Consider the following 15,470-nt stretch of genomic DNA (forward strand, 5'->3'; position numbering starts at 1 on the left):
TAAGTTTAGCTTACGCTACGGGAAAGATTCATCTTCTCGAGATACTGAAGCCAAAAAATTATCCTTAAAGGGTTAGTTCACCCAAAAATGAAAATTAAGTCATTAATTACTCACCCCCATGCTGTACCAACCCCGTAAGACCTTCGTTCATCTTCGGAACACAAATGAAGATATTTTTGATTAAATCTGAGAGGTGGATCACTGCTACATAGGCTGCCAGAGGGAATGAAACTTGACGGCCCAAAAAGTCATTAAAGAACATGTTTAAATATTCCATGTGCCTACAGTGGCTCAACTATAAGTTTATCAAGCGACGAGACTACTTTTTTCCCGAAAAAAAACCCATAAATAACGACTTTATTCGACTATTCCTTTTCTTCCTTGTGGGCCTGAGACGAGAGTTCAAGAGATTTCCACGACGCATGCGCGAGAACTGAGAAGAGGACGTTCTTCTTCTAATACTTCTTGTTCAGTTCTCGCGCATGCGTCGTGGAAATCTCTTGAACTCTCGTCTCAGGCCCACAAGGAAGAATGTTCTTGCGCTCTGCAAGCGCTCTGAATGGAGTGCCCATCACTTTAGGGACATAGCCATGTCTAGGTCTGAGGATGACTTTAGAGTCATTCGGTCCGAACTCAAGACACGACGCGCTGACAGACAGCACATGCAGGTCCCCTACACGTTTTACTGACGACAGTGCAATCAGAAAGACGGTTTTCAGTGATAGATATTTCAACCCCACGGTGTCTAGTGGTTCAAATGGAAAAGCTTTCAGGGCCTCGAGGACCAATGAAAGATCCCACATGGGAACCGACGGGGGGCGCGGCGGATTCATCCTTCTAGCTCCTCTAAGGAAGCGGATGGCCAACTCGTGTCTTCCCAATGACTGGCCGTGCGTCGATTCTGCGAACGCTGCCACGGCCGTCACGTATACATTGAGCGTGGATGGGGACCTTCCCTTATCCAACAGCTCTTGTAGGAAGGTGAGCAGATGTGCCACCCCGCATATCCGCGGGTCCAGACCTCTGTCGGTGCACCATCCAGAGAAAACCGACCATTTAGACGCGTAGAGCCTTCTCGTGGAAGGGGCTCTAGACTGCGTGATCGTGTTCATCTCTCCTTCTGGCAGGGCAACGAGTACCCGTTGATCAACCATGCATGCAGAGACCAGCGCTCTGGATTGGGATGCCAGATCGTGCCTCGAGCCTGAGAGAGGAGATCTGCCCTCACCGTTACGGCCACGGAGCTGTATGTGACAGCCCTGCTAGTTCCGGAAACCAAATCTGATTCTCCCAACGCGGGGCTATGAGGAGCACCGAGTGGCGCGTTTCCCTGATTCTCTTGATCAACTGTGGCAACAGAGAGACCGGAGGGAAAGCATATAGCGGGAGGCTGGGCAAAACCTGGGCCAGCGCGTCCTCGTCCTTTGAACAGACCGTCGGGCATTGAGCGTTGTCTTTTGACACAAATAGGTCGACTTCCGCTCTGCCGAATAGGCGCCACAGTTTCTGGACCGTTTGGGGTGCAGGGACCATTCCCCTGGGGGGACATTGTCCCTGGACAGTTTGTCTGGGCCGTCGTTCAAATGGCCAGGCACATGCGCCGCCCTCAGCGAGCGCAGGTGCATCTGAGACCAAATAAGGAGGCGTTCCGTCAGATTGCAGAGATTTCTGGATCTGACCCTGACGGTTTACATAGGATACCACAGACATGTTGTCCGAGCGGACAAGAACATGCTGGTCCTGTATGAACGGGAGGAAGCACTTCAGCGCGTTCTCGACCGCTATCATTTCCAGACAGTTTTTGTGAAAACCCTTCTCCTGGTCTGACCACTGGCCAAAGGCCGGTCTGCCCTCGAACAGTGCGCCCCAACCCGAGTTGGACGCGTCTGTCGAGATGACTTTACGATAAGAGATGGTTCCCATCATTACTCCCTGCTGGTACCAGTCGGCCACTAACCAGGGCTGCAGAGCTGCTATGCAGGCCTGAGTCACTCTGATTTTCTGGCCGCCAGACACCCGGCGGGACACGCGAGCATTCAACCAGCGTTGGAGCGGGCGCATGCGCAGTAGGCCCAGCTGGAGCACCGCTGCAGCTGATGCCATACAGCCCAACATCCTTTGAAATGTTTTCAAAGGGAGAAAGCTGCCCTTCTGGAAAGATGCGGCTAGGTAGTGAACACGGCGCGCGCGCTTTGTCGATAAACGAGCCGTCATGGTCACCGAGTCCAGTGCTATTCCTAAAAAGGAAATTGACTGGCTGGGCAGTAATGAGCTCTTGGTCCAGTTGACCGTGAGACCTCAGCCAATCTATCAGCCAATCGTCCAGATAGTTCATTATTCGCAGCCCCTGACTTCTCAGGGGGGCGAGCGCCGCGTCCATGCACTTTGTAAATGTACAGGGTGCCAGGGACAGGCCGAACGGCAGGACGGTGTAATGATATACCTGACCATCGAAGGCGAATCTCAAAAATTGCCTGTGACGGGGTACTATCTGAATCTGAAAATAGGCATCCTTCAGATCTAGAGAAATAAACCAGTCCCTCGGCGAACGTGCGCGAGGATTTTCCTGGTCGTAAGCATTTTGAACGGTCTTTTCGCAAGCACTTAGTTCAAATGTCTCAGATCTAGGATAGGTCTGAAGGCTCCGTCCTTCTTGGGTACGAGAAAATATCGTCTGTAAAAGCCTGACTCGCTCAGAGAAGGCGGTACCTTTTCTATAGCCCCTTTGCACAGCAGCTTTGCTATTTCTGCGTGAAGTAGGTGTGCTACTTCCGCATTCACTATCGTCGCGGTCCGGGCTTGAAAGCGCGGGGGACGGCGAATTAATTGAAGTGTATAGCCCTGCTTTATTGTGCTCAACACCCATTCTGAAATCCCTGGGATAGTTTCCCACGCAGCTATGTGAGCCGCTAGGGGGCGAATGGCCTCCGGGTTCAGGCCGCCGCCATTTGCGGGCTTGTGAAACTGAACCGGAGCCGAAAGCGCGCTCTCGGTTCTGGGCAATGGCTGCTCGCTGAAAAGCCGAAACCGGCTGATTTATGTGAGATGTCCCAATCATAAGGGATGGGGAACAGTCTTTTCTTTTTTTCTTTTTTTTTCACTTTTTGACGCGCGAGCAGCGCTCCGGGTGGGAAAGCTTCCTGTAAGCGTGAGCGCGTGTGTGCGGGCACGAGACTTACAAGTGTATTTGATGCCCCGATCATAATGGATGGGGAGCGTTTTATGAATGCCCTGCGTTTTGTGATAATACTTAAACGCGCGGGCGGAGCCCGGGGGGAGGTTAGTGTTTAGCAAGCGTGAACACACTCAGGCGGGCACGAGACTTACATTCATAACCTGCTCTCTTTTGTGAAACTGACCCGGAGCCGAAAGCGCGGCGCGCGCGCTCTCGGTTCTGGGCAATGGCTGCTCGCTGAAAGCCGAGACCGGCTGATTTATATGAGATGTCCCAATCATAAGGGATGGGGAACATTCTTTTCTTTTTTTCTTTTTTTTTCACTTTTTGACGCGCGAGCAGCGCTCCGGGCTGAAAAGCTTCCTGTAAGCGTGAGCGCGTGTGCGCGGGCACGAGACTTACAAGTGTATTTGACGCCCCGATCATAATGGATGGGGAGCGTTTTATTAATGCCCTGCGTTTTGTGATAACACTTAAAACGCGCGGGCGGAGCCCGGGGGGAGGTTTGTGTTAGCAAGCGTGAACGCACTCTGGCGGGCACGAGACTTACATCCATAACCTGCTTTCTTTTGTGAAACTTGTGGACACATTTCTTACATTCAACACTCGAGCGGCTTTTCTGCGCTTCATGAGAGTGTGCTCTGCGAGGTTCGGAGTGCTTATGTGTAGTGGTGAACACTGGGGCGTGGGCACTTTCATTACACTTACAACACCGACGGCATGAGCCGGACCAGACATTAAATACTCTTTTTGAGATTTTTCTGGGTCGCCGTGAAAACGGCGTTTGTGTGCAGGCGAGAGGGTAAACAAACCGGCTCGTTGGCTGCTAATTGAACCACTGCAGTAGCCTGTTTGAAGGGGACTGACAGGGAATAAACTTAAACACGCACGTCTTTTCGGAGGCGATGTGTCTGTTAGTAAGTTAAGCGTGAGCGCTCGTGAGCGGGCACGTAACTTACATTCTTAATCTGACATTATACTCACTTGAGATTTCTCTGGGTCGCCGCGAGAACGGCAGATGTGTGCAGGCGAGCGGGTTGCATTACCGGCTCGTTGGCTGCCAAATACACCACTGCAGTAGCCTTATCTAAGGGGACTGACATGGCGAGACATTTCGACGGCGGCGCGCAAGACCGTCCGGGTCATGCAGAGAGCTCGAGAGGGCTCTGCATGACGCGCGAACGGGGACGCGAGGGCAGGGTAGCTCTCTTGTAACGTAAAGAGAGCTAGCCGCGTGCTCGGTGGTCGAGCAGAACTGGAACAGTGTTTGTACGAGGGCGCGCGCACGAGTAGTGGACACGGGACCTACATGTAACACAGATGATGCCCGTCCGGGTCATGCAGAGAGCTCGAGAGGGCTCTGCATGACGCGCGAACGGGGACGCGAGGGCAGGGTAGCTCTCTTGTAACGTAAAGAGAGCTAGCCGCGTGCTCGGTGGTCGAGCAGAACTGGAACAGTGTTTGTACGAGGGCGCGCGCACGAGTAGTGGACACGGGACCTACATGTAACACAGATGATGCCCGTCCGGGTCATGCAGAGAGCTCGAGAGGGCTCTGCATGACGCGCGAACGGGGACACGAGGGCGGGGTAGCTCTCTTGTAACGTAAAGAGAGCTAGCCGCGTGCTCGTACGTGTCCCTCGGCCTCATTCTCAGATGCGACGGCAGTGAGGCTCGTGAGCGGCAGCTGCGCGTCGGTGAGGAGAGGCGGGGGGTGTTGAAGGCTTCGAGTCGAGCCCGCAGGGTCGACAGCGGAAGCGCTTCACAGCCGGAAGTGCGAGGCGTCTTAAAAAAGACACTCGCTGGTCTTTTAGAATAGTTTTTAGCAAGGTAAAGGATACGTCGCCGGATAGCGTAGCTCGCACGGATGGCTAAAGGTGGCGAAGACGGCCGGCTTCCTCAGCGCTCTCCTAAGCTGGCTGTCCGCTGTTCGACGGCGGCGGTGGCTTCTCTCAGATCCAGCGATGCGAAGAGCTCGCTGAAGAGACGAAAATCAGGGAAGTCAGCCTACAGCCCCTAGTGTTATACGCTAAGCCACGCCCATTCTGGCGGGCTGTGACGCTATGAAGGCGCGAGCGCCCTTCATTGGGCGTGACGTCACGCCGGGCTCACTGGTAGGCTGCAGCAGTTGCCCGCAGGGCAGCCAATGAGCACGCGAGATGACCTGCTCTAGGTCTGCTAGCTGCTGCACTGCGTTGACAAGGAACACAAAATGAAGGATAATTTTTTGGCTTCAGTATCTCGAGAAGATGAATCTTTCCCGTAGCGTAAGCTAAACTTACGCAATACGAGAGAACCTCTCGTAAGAGAACTGAAACATCAAAGTCTATGCAGTTATTGAAATGTCAACAATAGCTAGTATTTTGAAACCTGGTGTAATTTGATTGACTGCATGTACCTTGTGAAGTGAAAACAAGTGTTATTCTTTGACAGAATAATTTCATTTTGAGTCAGATTTCCAGTGTTTTGGTAAAGTTAGTGTGTGCAGAGAAAGATGTGTTCTATTTTGAAATGAAGAGTTAGTATATATTTAACAAAATGAGTATTTGAGAAGAAAATTATCCATTTGGCCAATTGTGTTTTGTAGGTGTGAGTCTGTGTTAAGAGTTTAGAAAAAGTATCTGAAGTATGGGTAAGCGCTTGTTAGCGATTGAAAAAAACTGTAATAATAACTTTATTATCAAGCCGCCATAGGATGTTTAACTCGATCAAGAATTTAAACAAGGGCTTAAATATAAGTTCCATTAATAGAATACTTGAAATTTGTTTATAACTCATTTGCCATTATTTAAAAGCATTTACATACAACAGCAACCATGCACACGGGAATAGTATGACGCCTGTACGCATTTAAACACTGTTTTACAATCAAGAAGATGTAAGTTTGAACATTGAAGGGGATTATTCCTGTTTTTGCATATTCAGTTACATACACATATTCAGCTTCATAGACATTATTGTCTATTATTAGTTATGGAATTTAACAATATTTTGCGACTTTAAAAAAAAGCCTTTTAAAAATGACATTGAAATAAGAAACTTGTGTTTTACTTTGTAGTTAGTCCAACGCTATCTCAGGACCAATTCGTACGAGTGATTAAAAGGTGGCTAATTCGTACGACCTCACTCATGTGATTTGTCTAAACCCATGTAATGGGTAGGTTTAGGGGCGGGGTCAGTGGTAGGTCATTTGTACGAATTCATACGTATTTGGTAAGTCGTAAAATATTTACGAATTAGCAAAAATCGTACGAATTAGCAAAAATCGTACGAATTTGTACGAGTGAGGTCGAATGAATTCGTACGAATTAGCCACCTCGTAAAATTCGTACGAATTGCCATGAGATCGGGTTGGTTACTCAGTTTTCATTAAAAATGCAAATACACAAAACCAGCTTGTTTATACATCCATTTTCTTTGTTTGCCTCCTGTCCTTGCATTTATTGTGGAGGAATTGTCTGTAAAACACACACAAACACACACACACACACACACACACACACACACGATATATATTTACTTAAATTTGAGTCAAAATAAAGTCAGAACTAAATCTGGATTAAAACTAAGAAATAATGCATTGACTTTACTAAAATTGGGAATATAACTTTGTTCAAGCTTAAATAGAACTTAATGCATGTTGTGCAGTTTTTGCATGAAGTGAAAAAAAAAATCACCTGCATCTTTGGGCTTAGATGGGGCAGCATGACTGTTCTGGCAGTGAGAAGAAGGGTTTGTAGAAGGGTTTGTAGATGGAAGATTTGAATCATAGAAAGAAGGAGGAGGGGTGATGCAAGAGGAGGTAGGAGTAGGGGTGGGGGAAAATGGTGTAGGAGGAGGAGTGGGGAAAGAAGAGGTAGGAGGAAGAAGGGTGATGTAAGAGGAGGTAGGATGAGGAAAGTTGGAGGAAGAAGATGGAGGAGGAGGAGGAGGAGGAGGAGGAATGGTGTAGAAAGAGGAGGACGGAGGAGGAAGGTTAGAGGAAGAAGATGGAAGAGGAGGAAGAAGGGTGTAGAAAGAGGAGGAAGGAGGAATGCTGGAGGAGGAAGATGGAGGAGGAGGAAGGGTGTCAAAAGAGGAGGAAGGAGGAGGAAGGCTGGAGGAAGAAGATGGAGGAGGAGGATGAGGAAGGCTGGAGGAAGAAGATGGAGGATGGCTGGAGGAAGAAGATGGAAGAGGAGGAAGAAGGGTGTATAAAGAGGAGGAAAGAGGAAGGCTGGAGGAAGAAGATGGAGGAGGAAAGGTGTAGAAAGAAGATGGAGGAGGAAGGCTGGAGGAAGAAGATGGAGGAGGAGGAGGAAGGCTGGAGGAAGAAGATGGAGGAGGAGGATGGCTGGGGGAAGAAGATGGAGGAGAAGGAGGAAGGGTGTAGAAAGAGGAGAAAGAAGGAGGAAGGGTGGTGGAAGAAGATGGAGGAGAAGGAGGAAGGGTGTAGAAAGAGGAGAAAGAAGGAGGAAGGGTGGTGGAAGAAGATGGAGGAGGATGAGGAAGGCTGGTGGAAGAAGATGGAGGAGGAGGATGAGGAAGGCTTGAGGAAGAAGATGGAGGAGGAGGAGGAGGAAGGCTGGAGGAAGTAGATGGAGGAGGAGGATGAGGAAGGCTGGAGGAAGAAGATGGAGGAGGAGGATGAGGAAGGCTTGAGGAAGAAGATGGAGGAGGAGGATGAGGAAGGCTTGAGGAAGAAGATGGAGGAGGAGGATGAGGAAGGCTGGAGGAAGAAGATGGAGGAGGAGGATGAGGAAGGCTTGAGGAAGAAGATGGAGGAGGAGGATGAGGAAGGCTGGAGGAAGAAGATGGAGGAGGAGGATGAGGAAGGCTGGAGGAAGAAGATGGAGGAGGAGGATGAGGAAGGCTTGAGGAAGAAGATGGAGGAGGAGGATGAGGAAGGCTTGAGGAAGAAGATGGAGGAGGAGGATGAGGAAGGCTGGAGGAAGAAGATGGAGGAGGAAGGGAGGAAGTCTGGTGCTGGCAGACAGTTTCAGCAGTACTGGTGTGGGTTTGAATCCTCTGGTAATCTATGAGAATTTTTTTGAAAGAAAATTAGAAAACATTTCTTTGAATTTTGCATGTTTAGATCATATGAACGAAATACTTACTTTTAATAAAACATTAATAAAGGCTAGTCATCCTTTCAAAGATGGTTTGATTTGGTCCAACTGCAAATGGACCCATTGAAGTGATGACTTCAGCCACAAACCCATTTTTTTTTTCTTTAGAAATTAAGAGAATTGGTTTATAGCCAAGTATATCCAATTTATTGACCTGTAAAACAAATGCACAGACAGTCAATAAATATCTATGTATTCATAATGGTAAGCAGGGACTTATCAGACAATTCTGTAGCAAAACAACTGGATTATCAAAGTAAAAAAGAAAGGTGTCTAAATGTTTAATTGAGAAATGTAGCAACTCATAATGTAATAACTGCAGGAAATGTAAAAACTGCACATAATGAAATAAGTATTACATATTGGAATAAAATGTTCATGATGTAATAATTTTCTCAAAATGTAATAAAATCTTGAGCTCATAATAACAATTTTTACATTTTGAGAAATATATTAAATTATAAACTTACCGAAACAAATAATATTTCCATTACTGTAATAACTTTTAAAACATAAAAATATTAGTATCACCTTACAGTACATTTAAAAAATCTAAATCCAGTCTTAAACGGCCTGCAAAATGCAACATTGAAATATTCATGCAATTGTTATTACATATGTTTATTTAACAAAAAACATTTGTATTCCTTGTTTTTTTTTTTGTGTGTGTGTGTGTGTGTGTGTGTGTGTGTGTGTGTGTGTGTGTGTGTGTGTGTGTTTGATTGTGTGTGTGTGTACATCATGTTACACAGAGCGCAATTTAAGCAAACATTTATTCACTTTAATACAAGTTACAACAAAACAAAGCCTGAATGTACATCAGAGGGCATGTTGAAAAATACAGTACAATTTAAAATCATGTACAGTGGTTATAAAAAGTGTTGCATTTTGCAGGTAGTTTAAGACTGGATTTAGATTTTTTAAAATGTACTGTAAGGGAATACTAATATTATGTTTTAAAAGCTATTACAGTAATGAAAATATGATATGCTTTGGTACATTTCTCAAACTGTAAAAATTGTTATTACATTACGTGCTCAGGATTTCATTACGTTTTGAGAAAATGATTACAGTATGAACATTTTATTACAACCATTATGAGTGACTACAAGTAAGAAAAAAAATATATATATATAAATTAACAGATTTTTACTATTTAATTATTCAGTTTTATAAATACAGGTCCTTCTCAAAAAACTAGCATATTGTGATAAAGTTCATTATTTTCCATAATGTAATGATAAAAATTAAACTTTCATATATTTTATATTCATTGTCTGTGTGGAAGTCTGTGGGAAGGAAAAAGTGTGGCAAAAAACGCAGAAAACGAACAGTATTTATATCGTTTTTACCTCTTGTAACCACAGCCACGTCCAAGTGATCTGAAGGCGTGGGTGCTTCGGTCTGTGCAAGCGCCGTAAAGTGCTGGAAGTGATCTCTTGTGCGTGTTCGTAACTCATTGTTTACACAGAGATTTCGGAAGTGTTACCTTTCACTGTGAAGATGTAAACATATTTACATTTACAGGAAGTCGCAATGGAAGATGATTTCAATATATCAACAGACAACGTTGAATTTTTTTTTTTTGAGTGACGTACACGCACAAGAGATCACTTCCGGCGCTTGCGCAGGCCGAAGCGCATGCGCCCTCAGATCACTTGGATGTGGCTGTGGTTACAAGAGGTAAAAACGATATAAATAATGTTCGTTTTCTCACACAAACCGCTCGTTTCGTGTCTTAGGCCATCAATGTGTACTTACATTTACGAGTCATTAAATCATGTTTAATTTGGACTTCTCTGTGCATGCTCTTTGAGGTGGTGACCGTAGACCTGCATTATATGACTGACAGACAAGAACGGTTTGACCTAAAAATATCAAAATTGAAACTACTGCGGAAACAAAGACACCTACATCTTGGATGCCCTTGAGGTAAGCTAAAACATACAAAAATTAATTTCAAAGTGAACTATCGCTTTAACGGACCACTTGCTGCCTAGAGAGTGAACAGATGAACAGCCATGACAGAGTGAAGATGTCAATCAATTCATCACACTGTGGCAGGGGCAGACGGCAAAGCAAATCCCTCGTCAGGCTGGCCAATTATAATCCACTTATCGTGTTTGATGGTGTTTATTGTAATATGACACCATAGAGCATTGCAATTACATTTACACACATAACTAAAGTCGGCGTGAATTGAAAATTCACCCTCTTTTCCCCATCTTATTGTGAATAATTCATCCGTGGATATGTTTTGACTGGTTTTACCTTTAAGAAATCCCAGACAGCTGCTCTAGATTCGGCCGACTAAAAAAAAGGAACCAAACAGTGGATCCCTTTCTTTATTGTCATGGCAACAACTGCTGTTTCAAAGCACCAGAAACAATAGAATTTCTAACCATGTACCACTTACAAAAAAATTGCCATGGTAACCAAATTTGCCTAGAGCAAAATTCGAGCAGTTTATATGACACGTCACGGTAACTATACTTCATCTAAAACTAGTTTACCTAGAATTTGTCTCATGTTGGTATAATTAGGAGCCAAGCCCTGAAGTAGGAAAATTATTAAATTTGTCACACTTGTAGTGATTGTATGAATGGTAATCTGACCAACTTTGGGGTCTCAAGGACTAGCTCTATAGTGCCACCACCAGTTAAAAAAAATTCACATTTGAAACAATCATAACTGTTGAACTCTTTGATCAAGAAAAGTGAAACTTAGTACACCTTATTCCTCTCTTCATGCTGACCATATTCAACATTTTACTTTAAGACTCCACCCATTATAGAAGTGGCCATTTTGAAAAGTACAATTTTCAGTTTTTAAGCTTCTTTTTTAAATTTTAAATCGAATCCAAGGATACCGATTTTGCCAGGATCTAACTGGCCACCATTTTGAATTTTGTCATAAATTGCAATATCTTGTAAACGACTTGACATCAGCACAACATTCAGGTATCATCATCAGCATGTCCTGAATGTACCAGAGAAGTTTAAACCCAGCACCACCCAGTGTTCCAGACATTAAGGATTTTTACAAAAACACATCACTTTTGAAAACATTGTCCAGAATTTGTTTTCTCTGTGTCGTTTCGTTCCCTGGCTAATGCAGATTCTGACAATGTGTCATTTGTCATTTTCCTTAAATGTGCCTGTCCGCCATATTGAAGTAAATGAAAAACAGCTTTTTTGCTACACTCCTCCTACAAATTTTGTCCATAATTGGCTCAGATGATCTTTGGACCGATCCGCACAGAAATTACTGAACAGATTTTTGATATTCTCTACCGTTCCCGAAAATCTCCAAAGTTGACCCTGCATGTGTTTGTTGTCTTATGCTAGTTAGCTTAGCATGCTAATTGTTTAGCATACTAATGTTGGAAACTTTTTCCTTCAGAGACCAGGAGACGTTGGGATATATTTCAATGCAGAAGTTACTCTTTATTGAGGACTTTGCTGTTGCAATGCTGTAGTCATCCTGTCACGCAACACATACAAAAATGGGAAGAGAACTCAAGTGCAAAAACAAGGAGGATTTAATAACAAAAAAACGTACAAACACAAATCAAAAACCCACGAGGGGGAAAACATAATAAATGAACATGAAACCAACACTGACTCTGAACATAAGAACATCAACAAGGAACTGGGAAGACGTATGACAACGAACCGACAAAGACTGCATACAAGAGGAGACTTAAAAAGGGAACAAATAAAGAGGGGACAGGTGGAACAACTCAAACACTAATCAGGTAACGAGGGGGAGGGATCAACAATCACAACAGCACATGGCACAACATAACAAACACCCATGTGCAACACAAGACAGGACAGGCATGTGACATAACCCCTCCCTACGGAGCGGCTACCAGACGCTCCATCAGGCTAGGGCGGGGCAGGAGGGAAACATCAGGGCGGAACGGAAGGGACTGATCGGAGGGACTGATGGGATAGACCAGGGCGGGACAGACCAGGGCGGGACGGGAGGGACAGACCAGGGCGAAACAGAGAGTCCATAGGGCGGTGAAGGAGAAACGCAGAGTCCATCAGACGAACAGGGAAAAACACAGAGTCCATAGGGCGGTGAGGGAGAAACACATAGTCCATCGGGCGGCCAGGGCGGCGAAGAGCCCTCGGGCGGCCAGGGCGGCGAAGAGCCCTCGGGCGGCCAGGGCGGCGAAGAGCCCTCGGGCGGCCAGGGCGGTGAAGACTCCTCGGGTGGCCAGGGCGGTGCAGACCCCTCGGGCGGCCAGGGTGGAGCAGATCTTTCAGATGGCCAGGGCGGTGAAGACTCCTTGGGTGGCCAGGGGGGTGAAGACCCCTCGGGTGGCCAGGGCGGAGCAGACCCCTCGGGTGGCCAGGGCAGTGCAGACCCTTTCAGGAACAGACACCGGCTCGGGAACAGACACCGGCTCGGGAACAGACACCGGCTCGGGAACAGACACCGGCTCGGGAAAAGACACCGGCTCGGGAACAGGCACTGGCTCAGGAACAGGCACTGGCTCTGCCTCCGGCTCCGGCTCAGGAACAGGCACTGGCTCTGCCTCCGGCTCAGGAACAGACACTAGAACAGAAACAGTCACAAGGACAGACACAAACACAGACACAAACACTGGGTCCGGAACCTACATGAGCTCCAGCTCTGGAGCAGGCACTGGCTCTGCCTCCGGCTCAGGAACAGGCACTGGTTCTGCCTCCAGCTCAGGAACAGGCACTGGTTCTGCCTCCAGCTCAGGAACAGGCACTGGTTCTGCCTCCGGCTCAGGAACAGGCATAGGCTCTGCCTCTGGAACAGGCATAGCAGAGACCGGCCTCTCCAAGATCCGAGTCCGGATTCAGTTCCGGAGCTGGATGGACCGGGAGGTTCGGGCCACACCATCATCGCCAGCTCCAGCCTCGGCCCTGCCCATGCCCCTCCATAAAATGGGCCCACAGGATGACCCAAAGACCTTCCTCAAACTGTTCGAGAGGACGGCCGAGGCCTGGGGCTGGCCGCCCGCGGACTGGCCGATGCGGCTGATCCTGTTGCTGACCGGAGAAGCCCAGATCGCCGCACAAAAACTGCCAGTCCAGAACCTCCTGGTCTATGAAGACCTCCAACGCGCCATCTTGCAGCGGGTCGGACGGAACCCGGAGGAGAGCAGACAGCGGTTCCGGTCACTGGAGCTCGGGGAATCTGGCCGACCCTTCGTCTTTGCGCAGCAGCTCAGGGACGCGTACCGCAATTGGTTGATGGCCGACGGACGCGACGTCGAGTGAGTCATAGATCACGTGCTACTGGAGCAGTTCGTGGCGCGGCTTCGCTGAACCAGGCCATCCCGTTGGCGGAGGACCAGATGGTGGCATGCGCAGGGGTCGCCAAACCCCTAACAGCACAGTGATCCACAGGCCGGGGGCGCAGATGGTTGTGGCTGACTTCCTCTCCGGGAGGAGGGGGGAGAGGGGGGAGGCTGCGGTGGGGGTATCTGGCGAGTCGGGCGGTGGGGGTATGTGGCGAGGGGGGCGTGGTTCAGCGAAATCTGTAGTGGGAGAGCGAGGAAGGAGCCGAGTGGTGAGTAAGTAGGTCAAGTGCAAAATGACGAACACCTGTCTATGATTGCAGTAATTGGCGCGGGGAGACCGCCTAAAAGCCGGCTGGTGTGAGAGAGCGAGGAGAGAGAAGGACTGGGAACTTGGTACGACACGCGAGCTGAGTGCTGATAAAGTGGAATGAGAGTTATTTGATATAGTGGAAAGAGTGTTGCCTTATAGTGGAAAGAGTGTTGCCTTATAGTGGAAAGAGTGTTATTTTATATAGTGGAAAGAGTGTTCTCTCGACGTGAGTAGAGTTTATTTTAAAGCACACACAGTGCATTTTTCTGTTCTGTTTTTGACCAAATAAAAGTGTACGAGTCCCAGTCACGCTGACCCCTGTCTTCTTCCATCACATCTACACTGAACCTTCACTACAAACATTTAATAAATTTGTAATACAACACTAACCAATTGCTATTATTTCTCTAATGTGGCTCTTCAGCTATTAGGTTTGTTACAGCCTGAGCCTTATGTTTACTTGTGTGTGCTTGTATTTCTCGGGTTGATCTGGTTCTCTCTCTCTCTTTTGGACTAGGCTCTGCCCCTGCGCACCTGCAGCCAGTTCAGTGATGTTCTGGGCTGGATACATAACGAGAGAGCAGGGAGAGAAGGGCGCAGAGGTTGACCTACTACGATTTGTTTCTAGAGGCGTGATCGCTTCGATCACTGTTTCAGCTCTGTCAAGAGCTTGGCGTGCACTGAAGGAGAAGGGCTCAAATGGCGTGTCGAGAGAGCCATGTGTGCGTCATGATGTTTCCCTCTAGCCTGGCATACCAGACACACATCAAGATGTTAATTCTGGGAACTCTCCATTGGCATGCCTCAATCCGAGGGGCGGGATAAACGATTGTCTTTCTCCGCACACAATAGGATAGGGCTACAACCAACCAGAGCAACAAAGAATGTGACGTAGTCTGAGCGACGGAGTCAGAGTCAGAGCAAAGCCGTTCTTTGTTCTTGTATCAAAGAAAGTTTAACTTCAAATCCTCCAGAGTGTAAAGAACTAACTGAGTAATTAAATAATGTGTCTGGGTTAGACAGGTCAATTTAGCTCAAAAGGAATTGTCACAGGTCGGGATAGCCCCCCTCTGGCGCAGACCACTCCCTGTGAGCGTACTACCTCGAGGAGTTACCCAGAGACGCCACGAAACCAGACAAGGTATCAAGTTGAGTATGGTGTATCATTAGTGGCATGTTTCCAAGATGGCGCCGCGGATGGCTGCCTCGGTGTGGAGCTCTCCAGCTATTGTGTTGTTTTTGTTCGTTTGTTCTGCGTTTAGTCATTCTTTTCCTATCAGTTTCACCAAAGACGAACTACTGGACATTAGGAAACACACACCAGAAACCTTTTCTACAGTTTTTGATTATTCGGACGTTTTGCTGGACATTCTCGTCGGAGGGGCAGCGTTGTTGTTCAAACGCGCGTTCAGACGCAAACGCGGGAAGCGAGCCGGCGCGCTGGTTAAACTCCGCGAGCGCGGCCTGCGCACTGCACTCCCCAGTATTCATCTCGCGAATCTCCGATCCCTTCCTAACAAAACGGATGAACTTCTTCTCCTCACCCACACTAACAAGGATTTTTTAAACTCTGCTGCTTTGTGCTTCACTG

This window comes from Siphateles boraxobius, unplaced genomic scaffold (genome assembly GCF_051911475.1).
Source record: "Siphateles boraxobius isolate OS27281-9 unplaced genomic scaffold, OSU_SipBor_1 46, whole genome shotgun sequence".
Taxonomy (NCBI): Eukaryota; Metazoa; Chordata; class Actinopteri; order Cypriniformes; family Leuciscidae; genus Siphateles; species Siphateles boraxobius.